The sequence below is a fragment of the Chinchilla lanigera genome, unplaced genomic scaffold, assembly GCF_000276665.1.
Source record: "Chinchilla lanigera isolate Chin_1 unplaced genomic scaffold, ChiLan1.0 scaffold00039, whole genome shotgun sequence".
NCBI classification, from domain to species: Eukaryota; Metazoa; Chordata; class Mammalia; order Rodentia; family Chinchillidae; genus Chinchilla; species Chinchilla lanigera.
Window position 1 is genome coordinate 5,522,968 of NW_004955440.1, and position 23,378 is coordinate 5,546,345.

General features: G+C 37.0%; 1 long non-coding RNA gene across 3 annotated transcripts in view; it reads right to left on the reverse strand.

The window, feature by feature from the left end:
• Positions 1-23,378, reverse strand: part of LOC102013342 — a 67,056-nt gene that overhangs the window by 21,322 nt on the left and 22,356 nt on the right. For 2 of the 3 annotated variants that reach the window (XR_001235282.1, XR_001235281.1), the window contains exons 2-4: positions 22,832-22,952; positions 19,958-20,068; positions 19,091-19,169 (exon numbers count right to left, since the gene is read on the reverse strand). This is a non-coding gene — a long non-coding RNA (uncharacterized LOC102013342). The remainder of the gene's footprint in view (positions 1-19,090; positions 19,170-19,957; positions 20,069-22,831; positions 22,953-23,378) is intronic. The other variant, XR_001235283.1, reaches the window with a different exon arrangement.

A 23,378-nucleotide genomic window follows, 5' to 3' on the forward strand; every position in this document is an offset into this window, starting at 1 on the left:
CTAACTGTGAAATTCTTAAGCGCTTCTTTCTCCCTTCAAATAAAATAGGGCTTAAAAATGCAGGAAATGAAGAACTCTTTGCTTGAGGACATTCCCAAGGACACCACCTACTTCCTGCTTTAAGGATCCTGTTTTTTCATCTAATTAGGAAAGATCAAAGCATCAGGAAGATGCTGGTAGACACTTGGCAGATGCATAAACACAAACACACACCAGTGCAAAGAAGTAAATATTTAGTTCTTTTTTGTTATTATTTTTATTACTTTTTAAGTAGTAAAATATTTGAGACTTATTGAAAGGTTAAAATCTTTCCTTCCAAAGCATAACACTCATGTGCTGCTTAATTGTGACTGCCAACACCCACACACACACATATACACCGCCACCACCATCCTTCTCTGCCCCTCTATGCCTGCTCTGGTCCAGAGGAAGCTGATCCCTGACACAAATCACCTTGGTGCATGACCTGAGGTGCTAGCCAGACAGCAGATGACACAGAGGCCTAGGTGTTTTGCCCCAATCTTCTCAGCTTCTATACACGTCTCTGGGTAGAAATGACTCTCCACACTAGATCAGAGAGGAGGGGACCATCCTGTATGTGATCACTGTCAGGAATCTTCAGGTGTTTTACTTCTCCCTTTTCTTCCTTATAGTCATACGGGTGATACCAGCTTTAAACACCTTCTAGTACTTTAGTTTTGAGAACTTACTCTTCCTGATTGTTTTCCTGTTAACATCATCTCCAACCCGAGTAATCTTTTTTTAATATTTCTACATTTTAAGCATCTAAGTTGAATTCTGTTTGACTTGCAAAGAAACTGACAGTCGTTAAAGTAAGAAAACCAAATAAATTCAAAAGAGCGAAGAAAAATCTAAAAGGCTCCACTGAATGCAGACTTGCCCTCATGGGAAAAAGGTCAGAGATAACAAGAGCGAATGCAAAGAAGAAGGAGGAATGAAGAAAGACAAGGAAAAGAAAAAGAGGAAATGGTAGAGGTGGAGGAGGAGAAGGAAAAAAGAGGAGGAGGAAGGAAAAACAACAAAGATTAGACATAAATGAAAAAACTAATGGACATGAAAGACAAAAGTATTTAACATACAGATATTGGGTTATAGAGAATCAAATAAACAAGGCAGAAAGACATATTTGAAAATATAAAACAAAGAAAATAAGAAATTTCCCTATAATGAAAAACATAAATGCTGCAGACTGAATGCACATCGTATTCAAACTAGATGTGAACGGTCAGTGCCAGTTTACATTTCAGTTATGCTATTCTGTGTATGCTAGTTATGCTATTATCAAGGACAAAGGAAAAGCATTCAAGTAAAAAAAAAAGCCAATACCTATCAGTGGGAAAGGAATCACAATGACCTCAAATTTTTTTGCAAAGGAGATTTGTTCTACAAAGTTCTGAGGGAAACAGAATCAAGTTACAGTACATTGTAATATTGCTATTATGTTAAAAAATAATTTAAAGAAAAATGAAGTAAGAGATAAGATATATGACCTTGAATGTCTTTATCATATATAGCAGGGAATCACAATTAAAACCGAAGCACTACAAATACAATTATTTCACTGTCTTGAAAATAATTTTTAAAAAATTTCTCCAACAATTTTAGAAAAATATTTTAGGAAGTATTTTTAGGCAAAAAAAGAAATATTTATTTGGAGTCCATGCTTTTATGAATCTCTTCTTGGGTTCTGTTTATTTGGTGTGTGTGTGGAGTGTGTGTGTTTGTATGTGTCTGTGTGTGTGTGTATATGTTGGTCATAAAGAAATTTGTTTTTCACTTTTTAAAATAATCTATACTGCAATCCTACTTAAAAGTATTACCTTTCTGTCTAGTTCTGTTTTTTAAAGAAATATGTCTAGGAAAGGTTTATCTAAAATTAGCAAAGTTTCTTCTTATGGGGGAGATTTAACTGATATTTAAACCCCTTAGTGCCTTCTACATTGCTTGAATTCTTTCTAATAAATATAATTAGTAGTTAGAAGAAAAGGTCATATGATATGTTTTATTAAATACAAGACTGAAAAACATGTTAAATAACAAACAGAGAGAGGTCCGAAAAGAATATGAGTTTATTCAAGAATAAGCAAACACACTTACAAACACTGGACGCGGGTTCCACGGCTGACCCCGAGCAGCGGGAGGGGTGAGCCAAAGGGTACCACATTTTGGTGCAGTTTGGAAAGCCCTTGGCAAAGTTTGTGCTATGGGAATACGTGTACACAATCCCTTCAGTTAGTTTTTGTAATAGTTCTTATTATAGGTGTATGTACAATAGTTCTTATTGTAGGTGTATGTACAACAACAACAATAGTTCTTATTGTAAGTGTATGTCTTAGTTACTTTTCTCTCATTTCTGAGACAAAATATCCAATGTCCAAAATTAAGGAAAGAAAGGTTTATTTAGCTCACAGTTTGTGCAGGTTTCAGTCCATACTTGGCTGGCTCTGAGGCAGAGTGGCACATGGCAGAGGGCAAACGTTCATGGCAGCAGAACACAGCAAAAACAACCACAGCAAAAGGGAGGAGTGGTGGCAAGCAGCCTCTTTCCCTCCCTTCCACTGTAAACAGGCTACCCCCATCCAGGGGGAGAGTAGCACTCACATAATCTCCATGCCCTCCTCTTCCACAGGCTCAGGATGTATACAAAGTAAGCACCCTGGCTCCCTGCTGAGTCACTTAGCCAAACCTCTAGACTCCCCAAGTTGACACAATGTATCAACCATAACAGCCATCCTACATAGGTTTTCAGCTTTATTTATTTTCTGTTAGCATTTGACACAAGTGACTCCACTTTGATCCTAACAACTTTCACTTTTTTTTCTCCCTGTATTGGAGATTGAACCCAAGGCCTTTGCACCGAGCTATATATCTAACCCTTTTTAATTTTTTATTTAGAGACAGGGTTTCACTAAGTTGTTAAATTGCCCAGAGTTTGCTCAAACATGTAATCCTCCTGACTCAGTTCCCCAGAGTGCTTGGATTGCAGGCATGCACCACCATGTCTTGTTTCTCCTTTTACTATTTAATACAGTTGTGTTTCATAACCTTGCAAAGTAAGTGTCTGGACTTTGAAAATATAGAGGAAAGTTCAATAATTTAAACACCATATTGCAAGTAAAAGTATTCAAGATTTATTTAAATTGAGCCCAAGTTAAATATTAATTATCTATTGCTGCATTATGAACCACAACAAACTTAGGTGGCATGCCATGACAATTATTTTATTTCACCGTGACTCTGTGAGTTAGGCATTCAGGCAGTGCACAGCAAGAATGATTTATTTCTACTCCATGGTATCTGGGGCTTTACTGAAAGTGGCTGAAATATCTGAGGCCTGGCCAGAAGGGGTCCAATGAGGCCAAATATCTCGAGTCTTGCTTTTGACTCTTATCTTGGGATCCTGATAATGTGACAGTTTCAAAGTTCCAAGAAGAAGCATTGCAGAGACAAGCCCCCAAAATGTAAGTGCTTATTAAGCTTCTGCTTAGGTAACTCTTCTTAAAATCCTAAAGGCCAAAGTAAACCACAAGGTCAAGCCCAGCTTCCATATAAGAAAGGTACTTTACTGGGAAACTTTCTTGTTGCTGGGACACAATACTGCATATCCACAACTTAAAGGAGGAGAGAGGTTTAACTGACACACAGTTTCAGTGGATTTAGTCCACGACTGGCTAACTACAAGGCAGAACATCATGGTGGAATGGCATGGCAGAGAAAAGCTGCTTAGTTCATGGAGGCTGGAGAGCAGAGCAGAAGAATAGTACTCAGAAAGTTGACCTATACAGAAGACTGGTATCAGCAGTGATGTTGCTGCTGTGATTATGTCTGACCATGTGGTTCAGAATCCTCTGAAACTGGTTTGCAGAAAGAGTTTAGAAAGACTTGGAGATGTGGGCTAGAGAAGCCCTAGAATGCTGGAAGATGAAACTGATGGACGATTCTGGTCAGATTTCAGTGCAAGAAGCTGGAAGCCACAAACAAGAAGAATGAGGATGCAGGGCCAATCCAGGAATGAAGGCCAGCAAACTCCCTGGAGAGTCACTGACAGGAGTCCAACTTAAAAAGCGGAAGAAATTGGGATGCGGTGGCTATAAGTGATGGCAATAGGCAAAAGATGACACAAATACACACACACACACTCACACACACACACTCACACACACACATCACTCAAGCAGAATGGAGCTTCTTCACTTCAGGTAAACCTCCTGTCTTTCCCTTTTTATTCTATTCAGGTTACAAGCCTATTGGATGATGCCACTCACAATCGGGTTGCCCCCCTCTACCAGTTTGCTGGCCTGAATGCCAATCATTCCTGGAAACACCCAACAGAAATATCCAGTAGTGTGCTTTACTAGTCTGCTAGGCATTTCTTAATCTTGTCAAGTTGACATGATTACAAGTCACAGGCATACACAAGGAATTTCAGTCTAGCTCTATTTTCTTCTTTTTTTTTTTTCTTTTTTGAGTCAGGGTCTCCCTATGTAGCCCAGGCTGGCCTTAAACTCATGTCCAGGAGAGGGGCCTGGAAAGCTCAGAACTCAGAGCAGCTGCTGGCTCAATCTAGCAGTTCCCAGCTGGGCTCAGACCCCAGGAAGGTGTACTGATGGCTGCAGGCCAAATGAGTCTGGTCTCAGCCAGAAGGTGCAGGCTGGCTTGCTGGGATAAATCAACATGGATCAGGACTCTGTCTCCACACATTGTCTACCAGTTACAGCAGACACAAATTGGGACCAGAAACAGACTTCTTTTTCTCTTTCTCTTTTTCTTGTTATTGTTGTGGTTGATTTTGCTTTGTGTTTTTTCTTCTTCCTTGTTTGATCTTGTTTCTATATGAGTGTGACCATGGTTTCTACTCCTTTCCTGGCTCCCTCATTGTGGTTCTTATTCTGTTCTCTTTTTCTTTTTATTGCTTCCTGTTCTTTCCCTCCAGAATTCTGCACCAGTTTCCCAAAGTAAGCATGATCCCCCTTTGTTCTCCAGCCTTATTTCTACTCTCTTCATCTTGTACATCTCTATTTTTTCCTGAACCCCTTTTAAATTTTAACCCCTGAGGGTAAAGTTGACATATTAAGGACTTATATAATGCGTATAATTTGCTGGTCCATTTTAGATTGTGTTATATGACTACAAATCTAGTTCATACCGTTGAAGGTGGCCAATTAATGGTTACTTCAGTTTGTCATTTTCTAGGATGAGATTGTTGCTACTGCTACAGCCAAAAGTAACATAATTGTTCTAAACAGTGATTCTTCCTGGTATTCCAAGCCTGAAGTTGACTAAGGGTCAGCAAAATTCCTGTGGCACAGTGCCAAAGAAGCAGTGGCTGGACCAAACAGGCAGCAACTTCTCATCCCCAACACATTAAAGAGGTAGGATCTTGCAGCAGACTCAAAACTTAAACAGTTACACCTGGAAGACACCTCAGAGAAGTAGTCCTTTCCTAAGTGTTCTAAATACTAGCAATAAAGCAGCACACTGCAGGCAATTTACAAGCATCACCCTAGGAATTAAACTAAAAAAAGAAAAGGAAATGAGAAGATACTTAAACAATTAGCAACCTCAGACATCAAGTCATTAGGGAACAATGGGATTGGACAACCGAAAAGCCACCCACCTGGCCTCTCTGAAGTGGTAACAACAAAACAATTGTATGAGGATCTAGAAAAAAAATCGAATTATAAATAACTTCTCAGATAACACTAAAAAATCAATAGCTTTCCTGTACACAACAAATTCACTGAGACAGAAATTAAGGAAACAACATCTTTCACAATAGCATCCAAAGAAATGACGTACCTAGGAATCAATCTAACAAAGGATGTAAAAGACCTCCACATTGAAAACTACAGTACTCTAAACAAGGAGATTGAAGAGGATATCTTAAATGGAAAAATATTCCTTGCACTTGGGTAGAAAGAACCCGTATAGTGAAAATGGCCATACTTCCAAAACTTTTATACAAATTTAATGCAATTCTGATCAAAATTCCAACTGCATATCTCACAGAATTACAGAAAAGAATCCTAAAATTCATTTGGGACCAGAAGAGACCTAGAATACCAAAGGCAATTCTGGGCAATAAAGGCAAGGCAGGGGGCATCACAATCCCTGACTTGAATTTACTCTACAAAGCAAGTGTAATAAAAACAGTATGGTAGTGGCAAAAAAACCCCCAAAAACCAAAAACAAACAAACAAAAAAACCACACCTGAACATCAGTGGAACAGATTAGAAGACGAAGAAATAACTGCAGACATACTAAGCCACCATATCTTTGACAAAGGGGCCAAACACTTTCACTGGAAGAAAGATAGCTTCTTTAATAAACTGTACTGGAAAAATAGGCTCTTCACATGCTAAAGATTAAAATTGGACCCATACCTTTCCCCATGAACTAAACTAAATTCAAATGGATCAAAGATCTAAATATTAAAACAGAAACTTTAAATCTGCTGGAAGATATAATAGTTAAAACTCTTGAAGACATTGGCATAGGAAAAGACTTTATGAATAAAACCCCAATTGCACAGGAACTATCACAAAGAATCAACAACTGGGAGTTCATCTTATTATTAACCTTTTGAGCAGCAAGAGAAACCACCAACAGAGTGAAGAGACAACTCACAATATGGGGAAAAAAAAAATGTTTGCCAGCTGTTCCTTACACAAAGGGTTACTATCGAGAACATATAAAGAACTCAAAAATATCAGACCTCCCAAAGTTAAAAACTAAATACAAAAATGGGCATCTGAGATGAATACACACTTCTTACATGAAGAAATATAAACGCAAATAAATATATGAAAAAATGTTCAATATCACTGCTCAGTCAAGAGATGCAAATTAAAAGAACTCTGAGATTCCATATTTCCCCAGAAAGAATGGTCATCATCAAGAAATCAAACAATAACAAATGCTGGTGGGGGTGTGGAGAAAAAGGAATCCTTTTCCACTGTTCGTGGGAGTGTATCCTCGTGCAACTACTGTGGAAATCAGTGTGGAGATTCCTCAAAAAACGAGGATTGGAGATCCCATTTGACCCAGTTATTCCTCTGCAGGATATCTTTCTGGAAGAATTAAAAACATCATACCACAGTGATATATGTGTACCCATGTTTACAGCAGCACAATTTGTAATAGCTAGTTCTTGGAAGCAATCCAAATGCCCATCAGCCAAGGAGTGAATAGAAACTGATCTTGTCATTTCATACAATGGAGTATAACTCAGCCATAAAGAAGGATAAACCAGAAACTTTTGTGGGTAAATGGATGCACCTCAATATCATACTTGTAAGTGAAATAAACCAGATGCACATGTGCAGACATTATATTGTCTCCCTAGTGTGAGAAGCTGTAAGAGCAAATAAGATCCAAAATGTACAACAGATACTGTAAGAAGAAACTTTTTAAAAGGAAAGAGAAACTGGGATGGGGAAAAGGAGAAAAGAAGGACAGGAAAAGCAAAAAACAAAAATAAAAACAAAAAAATATATATGTTATAGTTATGATAGTTATACTACTAATTTCTCTTATTTCATTGAAAAGAAAGGTTTGTGCTAATATTGTCAGACGATTAAATGTCTATATCTTGGACTCTGAGTAACTAATTTAAAGATAACAATACACAATGTATTAAGCACTGTTACCCTCCTATTATCTTGTTTTGACATTTTATTTTACTTTTTTTCTATATAAAGTTTAAAAAGAAAAATGAGTCCTAGAATGCAGGTATGAAGAACCCAGCAAAAGGAATCAATCAGTGGGTTTATCACTGTAGTGGGGAGCAATTGGCTTTATGTTTCCTCCCTTTATACGACTTCTTTCAAGAGTCAAACTTTGGGCACGTTTAACTGGTTTACATCCTCACCATTTAGTCTGGTGATGAGCGGGCCAAGGAAACTCTGACAATAAACAAAACTGCAAGCAATAAATAAGGAGCAATTCCCAAAAGGAAAGCGTGTTGTTATAACTAGAAGGAAGAAAATAATTCTGGACTGCTAAAAGTTCATTTAAATTAAGTTAAAGATTAAAATGTCTTATACAGATGTAACACATTTTATTGGAGAAAAGACTTGCCTCAGATAAACTCAGCATGTTAAGCTGATTTAAAATTGTCCCATTTAATCACTACAGAGACTTATTCTAGAAAGTCCTCAATACATCAGGTTTGATGTAATTGTATGGTATTCTCCTTGTATGTTACTTACAGTTGCCTGTTTTATTATTATTAAACCTGTCATTTAAAATAGTAAACAGAACAATATAGTTCATTGTAAACTGCAGTTTCTTTCATCACATAATTACATTAGAAAACACTAAGCCTTCTGCTACAATGAGATAATACAATTCCTAGGTGTTCACAGACACATAGCAAACAATGCCTGAAAGGGGAATGTTATCTTACAGTAAAATATGCTTACATTGAGGGTTTTGTTTTACCACTACTAAATATGCCCTGGGAATTCTGACAGAGGCACATATAGGAATGCCACCAACTGACAAAGTCACATATAACAAATTCCCAGAGAAAAATGACACTAAGAATTTTTTTTAAAAAGTGAGTGCATTTTGAAATGAAGTTTGAAAAGTATGCATGGAAATTAAAACTATTTTGCAAACTATCATAACTGTTTTCCATGTCTGTAATGGGGAATATGGTAGACTTAAGTATTTGTTCCATATCTATGAATCATTTAAAAGATGGAATAATGAACTGGGGTTATTGATGTTTTAGACTTTGTCCTGACTTTATTCAGGCAATAAGGTCTAGACATGTGAGTTCTCTGACAAAGAAACATAGTTTATCATAAGGATGGGCAAGGACTCCGCATGAACTCATAGATTTTTAGACCTTATAGAACCTAGGGTTAAAGAGACCTTAGAGAGTGTCCCGTCCAGGCTCCCGTAGAATAGATTTTCATATTGCCATTTCTGTGATTTATATGTATTGTTTGAGGTAGCTGCAATCTTACTCAGACTAGTTCTAATTCACCCTGTGTTATCTTCAGCAGGCAGGAAACTTACCAACAGAATAAAATCTAGAAACAATTTTTAATTATTTTACTTTATCAGGGTGTCCCCCAGATTAAAGAAGAAAATATGTCAGCCTCTGTCATCTGGACAACTAAAAACACTCAAAGAATTTAAGAATTGGTAGGGGCCTAAGATGTAACTTCTTTCCACACTCTCTACTTTGCTCTCCAAAATATTCTACTGTAGATTTATAAATCAACTAGCAAAACCCTATTTCCCAGAAGGAATTTCTTGTGTGCCATCTTGAACTAACATTTTTCTTGAATAACAACTCATTTTTTCACAAGCAGCTACCCTATTATTTCATAAAGTTGATTCCTAAAACATCCTTTCTTATATGGACCTGCACTTCCTTTCCAAAATTGCACACCTCTTTGCCTTAACATAATCCACTTTTAGATTTTCTTTCAAGATCATAATCTGTCCATAAACATTCCACCAATCCTAGAAATGTTCTGTTCTCTGCTAAAGACAGTGGCTAACAGAATCATACATCCAGTCAAAGTGTTTCTTTTGATTCTGAACCAGCATCAGAATCATTTGCTATATAAACTCATAAACTTCACTCCAGACCTAATGAGTCAGAATCTCTGGAGATAAGACTAGAAAATCTGCATTTTAAACAAGTATCTTGTAATTCTTGAATACACTGAAAGCCTTGAACCAGTGCCTAAAGGATAGGAATACAAAGCTTATGTAGATTCCACCTCCTCATTGAAACTCAACCTCAGAAAATCATTTCACTCATCAAAAAACAAACAAAGGCATAGTTATCTGAAAACTTTAAAATCTTGCAAAGTACTACATTTACATACACATAGAAATCTAGCACTTGGCTAGTAATGGGTCTGTTGGAGGCTGATTACTCAAGGGGTTTCAGTCTTCATAGAGAAAGTACTCAGAAACAGTGATAGAATGTAGCAGAAAATGCCCCCCAGCCAATTTGTTAGTTGCCCAGGTAATAGGTTCCTGTTACTTTTGTTTCTTAGAAATGGCTGGTCAGTGTGATGTACAGCTGGTTGCTTTGATGCATACTGTAAAACTCAGTCCCCAAATGACAAGCCCTTCTGCCTCTGTACTTCCTGCTTGCTTATCCCGTATAAGCTCTGGACCACCAGAGATCGGAGCCTGATATTTTGGGACTGATCCCGATCAGTGCCCATTGACACACATAAATCTGTCTCGTTTCATTGTTTCTGCTTGCCACTGCAGGACAACCTAGCACCAGACTAACGGACAGAGGCAGCACCACAGATGCTGCTTTCATCTTACTCCAAGAATATGATCACCCCTTACAAATGCCATTGAAGACAACAATAAATAACAAATATGTACTAACCTTTATCAAGGGGCTTTAGAAAATTTTGGCTTTCACATCCTATAGTAGAGTTAAACCAGTGGTATGAGCCTTAAACCAATACCTAAATATGCTGGTTAACATCCCAAGGCTTAGTCTTTGGATCTCTCCTTGTCTATCCACATTCCCTCCTCTGGCATTCTCATGCCTGTAAATATCACCTGTATCTTGATGATAACTAAATTATCTACTTCAGTTTTCTTACCTAAACTCTAGATTCAGATTCAACTGCCTATTTGAAATCACAGTTTGGATACAGACATCTCAAACTAAATATTTCTAAAATGGCATTGTTCACTTTTCCACAAACTTGCTCTTTTTACTATATTTGCAATCTTAGTTAATTGCAAATCTATCTTTTGAATTGTTCAAGCTTCACCTTTGGAATCATTTTTAATTTCTCTTTCTCATCCCAAATCTAATTATTCAGCAAATCCTCTTGGCTCCTGATTTCAACCTATGTCCAAATCTGACCTGTTTCCACCATTTCTTTCTTTTTTTCCTTTACTTTTAAGAAACCATTTCTAGCAGTACAGCCTAATCTGAGCCACTGTCTTCTCTTGACTGGATTTTTTTGGCTTCCCTATCCATTCTCAACCCCCAAACCTATTTGTAATCCTCTTAAAATTAAGCTCAATGATTTCACTCAACTGCTATAGGTTCCCTAATACCTTCTCCTCTTACACACTCAGGGTAAAAACTGAAGCTCTCGCAATGGCCTTCTGTGCCCAGTGTTCTGCACCCAGGTCATTCTGCCCAGCCACTCTGACTCTGCATCCCCAAACCTGTCATCATTCTCCTGCCTTAGGGTTTTACGGAGGCTTTTCCCATATAATCTCATCACTTGCTCCTTTACCTTCTTTAAATTATTGCTAAAAAAAAATCACTTTTCAGGGGCTGGGGATTTAGCTCAGTGGCAAAAGCGCCTGCCTGGCAAGCGCAAGGTCGTGAGTTCGGTTCCTGGTACCGGAGAAAAACCACAAAAAAAAAAAGAAAAATCACTTTTTAGTGAGTAGTCCTCTGATAAACTTATTTAAAATTTACCCAGCAGCCCCAGAACTACTTATCCTTCCTTCTTGTTTTTTTTAGTCATATGTTGTCATCTTTTAAAATACTCTATAATTTACTTTTTCATTTATATTATCTGCCTTCCTCAATAGGAATATAAACTCATCGAAGCAAAAATTTTTGTCCTCCTTCCCTTTTTTCCTTCCTTTCTTCCTCCCTTTTTCTTTTGTTCTTCTTTACTTCCTTCCTTCCTTCTTCACTACTATATTTTCAGTAACCAGAATAGTTCCTGGAAGAAGGTAGGCTTTCAAATAAATATTTTTTTCAAGTGAATCAGTTAATGACTAAAAAAGCATAATTTGCTCTACGGCCCTAATAGAACAGGTCACTTAATCTTACAACATCTATGTTCTCCTTTGTAAAATGAGACTCATGATCCTTATTACAATCTCTTCCATGCTCTGAAATTAAAGTTATGATCATAGATCCACAGGTAGGGAAAGAAGCCTCATAAAGCTTAGCCTCACTATTTGAAGACTGTCATAAAACCAAGCTCTAGTGACTATGAAGAAGGTATCCACTGGTCCTTGGGATAAAGGTTGCATTTTAACATAACTTGCGGTCAAGGTGGATCTGAGGTAATCATAAAGAAAATCTGTCTGATGGCTTTGTCCTTATTTCTTTTTGGTATTTCAGGCAACACAAGCAGTGTTCACTGCTTCCACTCAGCATGATTTTTGTAAATTCTAGTCACACTACAGAGTTTAAAGGGATAAAACATCTAACTAAGATGATGCTTCTGGTTGGAACAGCTTTTAGAGGGTAGTACTATGACGGGGTATTTTTAAACAAAAACGGTCTGAGTCTAGGTGTCAAAGAAACTAGATTATAAATCTGTATGATTAATCTTTATACCACACTTTTGTCATTTGTGAAATATGGATTTGGCATTTCTCAAAAGGTATTGTGAAGATTTCATAAGATAACAAACATAAACATATTTTTAAGATTATAAATATCCTACACGTTTCATCCTTTTAAAGCACTAACCATGCGTTAAGTGCTAAAAATGGCAAAGAATCAAAGGTGCTCTTTGTTTATAAAACTATGAGGTGCAGTCCTAGAGGTTCCTGATATACCTAACAGGATATGACATGAGTACTGGGAGATATTCCAAGAAAGAGGTTGTTGATAGAGTGAAAAAGTAACGCATGCAATCACTGGGTTGAATCCAGTCATCGTCATGAGTTTTAGATGGATATTTACAGATCATCATGAGCATCAGGCAGAACCTGATATTCTGAGTGAGTGGTAGGAGAGGATTTTCTCCAGAAAGGTGAAGTTATCAAAGACAGAATCACTTCCAATTTAAAAACTGGGTATTTTACAAGTTGTACAGCTCATCTATTTAAAAGGCCCTAGCATCTGGTGCATGCGGAAATGGAGTGTGGTTGCCATGAGCACATAGGAGATCTTCTAGTACTGCACTTAGGGCCAGCACAGCTGCAATCAGGACAGGCTGCAATCAGAATACTTTTCTCTGGCTCCATAGATATCAACAAAATCCATGTTTTCTTTTTCCAGAGCCCAGCTCAGATATCAGTGCTGATCAAACAAAGCACAAATTTCCATTGGCACTAAACTGGACTGGGCAGAGTCTGTATAGGGATCCTGGCAGAGGAGAATCATTTTTGCTAAACCGTAGCCAGTCCCTGGGAGTGAATCTAATCATAGTAGAGTGTGCCAAGAAAGGCAGTGAGGAATTTTCAGAGATGGACTAAAGAGATGATATAAGAATAATCATAGTAAGATCTTTAGGTGAGAAAGGCATATTGGATTAGACTTTATAGGCCCTACAGCTAGTTACACAGTGCCTAACTAAGTGCCTGAAACAAAGAAGACAACACATGTGTTAATTAAAAAAAGGATGAAAGCCTAGTCAGGGCCAGATACATCTCAATAATTGTATTCATTTGGTTACATTCAGCCTTTAGAATCACTTGGGACTGGATCACCACTGTATGGAGACATAATCATATGGCATAAGCACTGAGATGAAGCACCATTTAGAACAAGCAAATGTGTACTCTATGCTGCTATGCCTAGTCTGATTTGGGCAAGGTCACACAGATAGAGTCTACAAAGAAGGTATTATTTTCATTGTCGGGGAAACACAAATCTATTCTTGGAAGACAAGTGCCTTACAAATACAGCAATTGAAAACAACTGAAGTGGCTCTAAGGTTATGTAAACATGAGATTCTTTTAACAGAAATGCCCTCTTCTTTCTCTGCCAAATCTTCTTTCAACCTTTAAAGTCATCAAAATTTTCCTGTTTCATGTTCTTGATTCTGATCCTTTCAATGATCAGAAACCTCTTTAGCACGTATACAGAGGAATGTCTCTCATAAGATACAGCCAGGGAATGTAATATCCAGGCCCTACAGTATTATGGTAACTGGGAAGCTATGTTTCTATTATGTAAGTTTTCCCACAACTTTCCAACAGTAATAACATTAGTTATATCATATTTATTATATTATATTATATTATATTATAATTGTATTGCTATACCTCTGTAGATCTAATCTTCTAATGACTCTAAAAATACTTTCAAATAATGATGTGCCTCAATTTTATTGGTGCTCACAGAAGTAAAACAAATGTACCAGAGCACTGGTGAACAGAGCATTACGTTTAATGGACTCCTGAGAAACACAACAACTCTTCCCCAAAACTATTTGGTATGTAAATACTGCTTAGTGACCCCAGACATTTTTCTATCAATATACTTACCAAGATTAGCTCTTAGTTTTCCAGATCAAACAAAAGTTCAGGTGTGATACAGTTTTCTAATATTTGTCTGCAATTTTTAAGAAGTTATGCTGCAAGTTTTTTCTCATAATTCTCTCTTCTTATATTTTCATTTGAGATTTTTCTATGCACCAAAACTGTATTTCACATGGCAATTTCTTCTTGTTAATGTTTACTTTAAGGCTGTGAACAAAGAGTTCTCCTTGTTCAAATCTAACCACTATCTGGTGCTTACTGGCTACATTTTACATGGCAAAAATAATCAAGATGTTATTAAGCAAGTAAAGAAAATGTTCTAGTGAAAAATATCATTGTACATCCCATTCCTCTTAACCTACTCAACTCTGCCTATATCGGTTCCTGGGGGAAGGAATTTCTCAAAAGATTGAAAATGGATTGCATAGCATTAAAAGAGTTTGACAATAAGCTCTGCTGACCCAACTACTTATTGACAGTGGATAATTTACTTCTACAGCACTTCCTTGTTGACTAAGCTACTATTGAGCAGAAGCAATGATGTTGACAAGTCTTTTTCTTTGGAATGTGACTATTTTTAAATGCTAACCAAGGGTTCAATGCAGAAGAAAGCCCATTTATTTCCAGTCCCTACTGTTTAAAGTAGCAATATACAAAACATATAACTGAGCTTTCACTCAAGGATTCCAAAGTTAAACAAAAATGCTTGTCATCACTTTGAATCACAGGATAGAATTATTGGAAAGCACATTCATATGCAGTTTGACTCTTCTCCACATTGGAGTAATTTCCCGGCATTGTAGCTGGACTCCAGGGATTTTGAATGTAGTAATGAATTGCCGCAAACCTTCCAAGAATTACAGAACCATATGTCTCAGGGACTGGGAGAAGGCTGTAGCTATAGATAAGGATGTGGAAAGGGAGTGCTACTATTTCTAAAGCCAACTGTGTAAGGTTACAAATTGAAATTCATTGCTTATGCGGATGAAGCTGGAATGCATTTTTCCCATACTGCTTAGGGTGGAATTTGTCACCATGGTAGGAAATTGGCTACTAAACTTTCTAAGTTGCTTTCTAATGATTAAATAGCTGAATGCTCAGATTCTTACAATTTTCATACTACAAGTTCAAATTTATTTATGGGTTCCATTATCTGGATGACTATAATAAAATATTCTCAGAAGCTTAGGACAAATCAAGAAGAGCCAAAATATGGAAATGAAACTACTGAGAACTAAAACACAGTGGATGGCAGTAGCCAGCTGTGGAAGTTCCATATTAAAGAGATCTGGATTTCCCTACTAAAAGGTTCAAATCAGTCAAGGAATCAAATGTAAATAAGAAACATGTAACTTAATCAAATTAATCCATTTAATGCATGTGAAAATGATGCAAGTGTGTTTATAGAAGCACCATAATTCACACTAAGGCTAGAAAAAAGTACAGCAAAATAAAAGGCTTAGAAAACTTTATTCAGCACTATGCAAGAAAATAGAGCACATCTGGGTCATCTGAGATGAATTCGAGCCATAAGTAACGATGGCTCACCAAGCTTTTTCATGGACTCTATACAATCTTCAGGACGTTATGGGGGGAAAACAAATGATAGAGAGAATACATATCTGTACTAGGTTGGATTTAAGTGAAAGATACAATCCTAGATAATCTGAGTGGGCCTAATCCAATCAGTTGGAAGGCTTCAGAGTGGAACTGGGGTTTCCTGGAAGAAGAGGCCCTACCTGTGAACCGGAGATTCATCCTCTGAGAGATCTAGGCTCAACCGGAGATCTGAGGTGGCCTAACCAATCCCAAAGTCAAATGGGCCAGTTCTTAAAATAAATCCTTTCAAAGACAATGCTATGGTTCTGTTTATCTGCATTAACAATAAAACATTCCTACACAATGTTTCTCAGGGAACTAATAGAGAATATATTTTAACAGAAGACAGAATACCAAGGAGCAGTAACATACACCTGTAATCCCAGTGACTTGAGGCTGAGAAAGAAAGATCACAAGTTCAGTGCCAGCCTGGGAACACCAGTGAAACTGTGTCTCAAAATTTTTAAAACATTGTAAGGGCTGGGGCTGCATCTCATTGCAAGGTCCTAGGGCTCAATGCCCAGTATTGAGATGGGGAATGAGGGAGATCATTAACTAAAGAACAAGAAAGAGTAAAATCAAGAAAACAAAGGGTTTGATTTAAAAGAAATAAAGGGAATCCTAGGATGATGATAACTGACTGAAAGTTCTTAGAATGACATCTGTGGACCATATTCAGTAATACGTCTAACACTCACAAGATAAACAGAAAGGGATGTTTATAAGGTAAAAATTATTAACATGTATCAGGTTAGTGGAGATTAGTATCTCGAGAAGAAGACAGATTTAAAAGTAAAATTGACAGAAGTTCTTAGTGACTTAAGACCAGACACACACGTTACCAGACAGTTTATTGGCAGAACCACAAAAGTCTGTCTGCAGTTCCCTGTAAGCCCAGGAAGCAGGCACTTCAGCGACACTATTCTAGGGCTGCACATGTGCTGTAATTAGGCTTTTGCCTAAGATTATAATCAATTTTATATTCTGAAGAAAAAAAATCTACTCTCCATTACAAAAGAAAGGTAAGGAAAGTCTGAAAAACGAATGCTTCTCTGTGGTTTGGTATGTTCGAGAAAAATAATGTTGTGAATGGAACTGAAGAAATGGTCTGGGTAACAGGCCAAGCAGGAAAAAATTTCTTAAAGGCAAGAATTAGAATCTGTGCTTATAGAAAAATTTCTTTTAGTAGATGGAAAGAAATTCAGTACTACTAAAGTTGTGCTGTATAGAATGCAGCTCAAGCTCTAGAGTGATGACTTTGCTATCAGTCTATAAAACAAAATCACATTAGATAACCACATCATGTTTTGCTTAGCTAGGTCAAAAATTACACTTAAAGTAACTCTAGTTATAAATTGTACTGTGGGGGAAAGGAATGCTTTTGAATTTCTGGAAATGAGTCAAAAAATAGTGGAATTAAGCAGAGAATGACATGTAGTAAATACTTTTAGATCTCAGATGGGTATTTGATGTTTCATTTAGCCAAGTCATAAATCCAGAAGTAGATGAACAGGCTGCCAATAGTAGGTTCAGTTTCCTGCGGTCACTGGGTAGTGGTTTTGAAGGTCCCAAAGGGCTTCAAAATTGTCTTCTTCCACATTATCAAGTGAGGATTCCCAGGGAAGTTGGAAATACACAGATGTCTTAGTCCATTTTCTGTTGCTATACCTTTGTATCACTGACTCAGTCATTTATAAAGAACAAATGTTTATTTAGCTCAAAGTTGTAAGAGCTGGTAGTGCACGTTTGAGGAGCTGGTATCTGGAGAAAGGCTTCCTGTTGCATCACTCCATGATAAGAAGCATCACATGGCAAGACAGTGTATGTAAGCTTAGATTCCTCCTCCTCCCCCTCATCTTCCTCCTTGTCCCCCTCCTTCCCCTCCTCCTCACTCTCTTCTTCTTTGTCTTTCCCTTCTCCTTTCCCTTCCCCCTCCCCCTTTACCTCCCCCTCCTTCTCTTTGGCTTCTTCTTATTCTAAAACCACCTGTCCCACCATGGAAGCCTCACTCTCATAATATTACCTAATTCTGGTTACTTTCAATAGGCCACACCTCCAAAACCCACCAATTTGTAAAAAAGGGAGGGGATCAAGAGATGGGTAGAAGGGGAAGAGGGAAAGGAAAAGGAAAAAAGAATTGATAAGTATTATGTACATGTACCAACTCCTCACAAGGAGTGTAAACATTGTGTGCTATGCACATGTACTAATAAAAAATGACTTTGGGGATTCATTTGTAATACATGAAACTTGGATGACACTTTTCAAACCATAGCAAATATGTTATTATTTAGTTCATTTGTCTTAAAGTAATGGAACCAAACATTTATGTATGTATATAGGGATAAATACTACAGTATCATAAATTAGGCACATTGGGACACCAGATGTGTAGTACCATAGCAACTTATCCACAAGCAAGAAAAAACTGAGCCCATAAGAACAGAGCATGAGGATACTAGCACATCTTGATCAGCTATCTTCTTTGGGAATAGCCAATAATTCCAATGACTCTTAATCAAAGGATATTGTAGCTCGAAACTGAGAGATAAGGGTCCCCATTTGTCAGGAAGAAACAATGTTAAGAATCTATCTGATATTGATTCTAATTCTTTTCCTAGCAAGCTCCTTGCCAAGAACAAAGACCATAGGGAAGAAGCTTATACCAGACAAATAGGGAGTCAGAGTCAGAGTCAAGTGAATTGCAATCTAGGGAAGACCTCAAGCCCATTAAGCAAAATATTGCAAATTCATAATCTGAATTACATTATGGTTTAGATCTAAAGTGCCCCTCCCAACGCTGTATGTACTTAGAAGGTGACTGGATCATGATGGTGATATACGCATCAGTAGATTCATCTACTGGTGAGTACTGTAGCTGAATGTGCCGTAAGGAGGTAGGCCTGGTTGGAGGTAGGTCACTGGGATGTGACTGGAAGGACACATTCTCCTCTCTCAGCTTCTTGTTTGCCAGGGGATAATCAGCCTTCTTCTGCCTAGGTCCTTCCACTGTGCCATTTCTGCCTTGGAGCCAGCTAACTATGGATTGAAACTATGGGCCACAGTAAACCTCTCCTCCTTTAAGTTGTAGAAGTCGGATATTTTGTCCCAGATGAACATAGTAACGAAGCTAGAAGGGCAGAAAAGCAAATATCCTGCCACAAAAGACTAGCATGGTCCAGGAGTTTGACAGGGCCATGCCAATTACAAACCAGGAAAAATAGTTCTCTAAGATTCTGGCTATAAGTGGTGCTAATAAAACTGTTTTGACCTTCTTACCTGGTAACAACACTGTCAGGGAACTTTGGTCAGTCTCTCCCAGCATGAGAATGACATCTTTTACTTCAGATGGGAGGACCTGGGGATGACCAGAACAAGGAAAATAAGATCATTAAAGACAACTGAAACATGTCTGTGGCTACATAAAAAGAAATGATGCGTGAGTCCTATTTCAAAGCCGTTATATATACTGAGAATCTAAAGAGCCCTTGTCTGTGAAGAGTAGTATTTAATAAGCTGGGTGGTGGGAGTTCTATGTGATACATTTCCAAGAACTATGCTCCTGAGCAGGTCAGTGAATGGAAACTGCTGCACACTTACTCAGGCAGATATTTGTTCAGCATGATAACAAGAAGTGCTATGCTTTGATCTTAGTAATAGTTTATGAAACCTACTGGAGAGGCATGGAGAGAATGATCAAAGCAAAGACACAAACAATCCATATTTTCCTTTTCCTACAGAGTCTAAAAAAATCTTTTTTACGCATCTTTCATTATCCTTCAAAAAGCCTGTAGGGAAATAGAAGTAGATTTCTCAAGATTCATGAAAAAAAGCCACAAATCAAAACTGACATTTCAAATAGATGACTGTTTCTAATGAACTGACTGCAGCTGTTTGCTTTTCCTTAATTGGTATACTATCAATTAGCGCTTTTCCAAATCTGACGGCTTTCATTCCACTTTCTTTGGTAAGAAAACATCTAAAGTACATGGAAGAGTGGCTTAGAGGACCAAACGTACCTATTCATCCTCCAATCCACCTACTTTCTGCTGTAGTGCACAGGTATAGCAAAGTGGATCAGGAAAACTTGGAACAAATCTGCATCTATGTGTCTGTTACGCTCGCAAGTGAAAAATATGAAGTCACCTTTACAAAAGCTGTCTTGATTCGCAGTGGCTTGTCATTGTTTCCCCGAGTTACATTATTCAAGAGCAGAATTAGAATTCAATGGTCTTTTGATAGGTTGCTTTTTCTTTCCTTAAAAAAGGAATGAGTAGTTTTATCAATCTAGTTAGAGGTTTTGGATAGTTATTTCTGAATAAACAGATCTCCATCCAAAAATTAAGTAATTTCTACAATTTACAATTCTAAATATGTTTCTGAGCAAGCCAATGGTTTTAATGCTTTAAGAGGGCCAGGGAGTATCTTGTCCTATTCCCTATGTTTTAGTCAATAAACTGTAATTATGCTTATGATTTCATTTTATGAAGTGTAGATCAACGTTGTGCTGAGGTCACAAGGCAAACAAAAGTGCATGGGAATCCAGGACACCTGCCTCTTACAGATGGCCTTGATCTACAACCCTGTGTTGCTTTTCATTTGGAATATTGCCTGACTTAAATCACACTATCATAAGCCAGGCCATAGACACTAATTCAGTTATTGAGTGCTTTAAAATTTCCTAGATAGATAAGATGACTGCAATGTCTTCACAACACCAACTTCATAATTAAAATAAAGTTTTGTAAGATAAGTACAGGCAGTATCACATATTTTTTCTCCTTAAAGAAGAGTGTTGGCATTGTTGGCAATTATGTAGAGTCTCACACCAATGTATATAATTACACAATTCCTACATATCATAGGAAATATATTCTGATTTGGAATACAATTTGAGCCAATATCTGTAAGGAGAGAAACAAAACAAAGAAGAAGAAATCACTATATAGAAAGATGTAGCACATAGCTGGCACAGTATGAGAAGACTTTGGTTGTACCTTCTATACCTCTTGGTGGAGCAGGCTGAAAGGGGAGAATAAAGAAGGATGTGGAAAACATAAAACTAGACATTTCCAAATGGGCTTTACACTGTGCTGCTCTTGCTCCAGAGAAAATTATCACTCTCCACCAAGCATAGCTCAGCCAGAATTCTGGTTTGCAAGGGAACAGATTACAGTGCAGTATACTGAGGGAAGTGATGCTACCACAGACAATATCAAGAAACATGATGACATCTAAAGCCAGCCTTTGAGAAATCTTTATCTCCACTGGTAAATCGGGATACAGAAAAAACACACTTCACTATGAAAAAAGGCATCTTATTATAAAATATTATAAAAAGGATTGAAGTAGATATTTCTAGGACATGAATTTATTTATATTATGAAAAAGGAGATTTGATTCTTCATATTATTGGTATAGACAAAGATCTCCATCTGGTAAATTAATTCTAATCTAACTAAGTGCCTGGGACGAAGTGTATTCTTATCTTGTTTTAGATTAAAATATATTTTTATTTTTATATTTCTTAAATAAATAAATGTTAAAAAGATCTACAAATTAAAATTTCAACCACTGTGGAAATGATATTTAAAAAATAATTTAGTATAAACTGTATAATGAATAATATTAAAAATTATTTTTATTTTTAACAGCAATAAATACTTAATTTTATTCTTATAAATAATAGTATATCTGGAGAGCATGACCATATTTACATACTTGTGTAAATATTATATTATGCATTGTCTTGTCAATAAAAAAAGGAAAATTACAAAGACACAAAGCACAATAATTTATCTTTAGATGACTAGGTTAATTGAAGGGAACATTGTAGATATTTATATTTGTCAGAATAGGCTAGATCTTACATTTTTTATGAAAAAACAAATTTTAGAAGTTTAATAAAACAAAATCATGTCTTGCTTACTATAGGTCTGTTATAGGTCAAAGCTGCTGTTCAGACAAATGTCCTTAAAGACACTAAGCAAGCCCCTTACTATCTTCTAACCTTTTTCAGAGCATGTCAGTTTTACTTTTGTAAAATTTACTGAATTAAAACATTCTTCAAATATGTAAGTGATACTATCAATTGCAACTTTTACTGTAAGCCACAGTATCTATTTGAACAATGTTTTGATAGTATTTGTTTGTTTATTTTTGCTTTTAGGGAGGATGTTCGTATATTTGCACAAAGAAACAGATGCTACGGTAAGAAATGGGTTCCCATAGGCACTTACTAAAATTTGTATGTGTGTGTGTGTATGTGTGTGTGTGCTTTTCTTTCAACCACTTTTTTGATATTAATGTATAAAAAGCTGTACATTTTTAATGAACATAATTTATTGAATTTGGAGGTAAACATACACCCATGATATTATAACAAAACTTATACTATAAACCTATATATTACCTCCAGAAGTTTACTCTTGCCCTTTTCATGAAATTTTTGTTTATACGATAAGACTATGTAACATGAGATCTGCCCTTTCAGCAAATTTTGAGTATATACCACCACATTTTTAATTATAGGCACTATACTGTACAGTAGATCTCTAGGACTTTTCACACTGTGTAACTGAAATTTTGTACCTCTAATACTTCCTCTTTAGTGTCTCACTATTTACTTCTCTGCTTTTATGACATTGATTCCTTTAGATTCATCAGGTAACTGAGATCACGCAGTATTTATTTTTCTATTTCTGGGTTATTTCATTTAACATAATATGTGGTTAAGCTTAATTGTCACCTTGTTGGCTTGGGAGGTGGTTAGGGAACAGATAAAGTACACTTCTTGCTGTGTTTAAGTGGGTTATAGCAGCCCTAGGGTCTCTGTCTGGTCCCTGGCCTCTTCCTCTCTGGCTCGGTTCTCTTGCTCTGCTTTGCTGTCTCTTGTTCTGCCAGTCCTCCCCACTATCATGTTTCTTGAAGCTGGTCAATCACAGCTTTCCAATCACTAGGTTAGCACTTAAACAACCCTTTCAAACATCACTTATTTGCTGACAAAATACTGATACCCACCACATGATGCAAGATTTAATTTTGTTTGACATTTCAGAAGATTCAGTAAATGGTCCTGGCTCCAAAGCAGAATTATCACGACAGAGGGTCACAGAGGAACAAGGTGGCCTTTGCTTGGTGGCTGGGAAACAGAGCAAGGGAAAAGTATCAGAAAACAAGGGTTAGGAACCAGATACAGTATCCAAAGTTATGCTTCTATGATTGACCCAGACATGGCCAAAAAGGTGCTTTACTAACCCTTTGGGTGACTAGCAATCCAATAAATTTAATAATTTAAACTGTCACAAGTGAAAAAAAAAGAAATTATAAAGTCAAAAAATACGCTGTCACAAATATCTATTGAAGTTCTTTACCAATTTTTTACCAAATTATTGTGTGTTGTTTTGGTATTGAGTTGTAAGTGTTCCTTATAAATTTTAGATATTACCTTTCATTAGACACTTGAAAACTGTTCTCCGAGCTGAAACGTGCGGAGAGAGCCAGGCGGGGTGAACAAACCCTCAGCCCCACGCGCCCTGCGCAGCGAGAGCCAGTGTTCCAGGAGCGG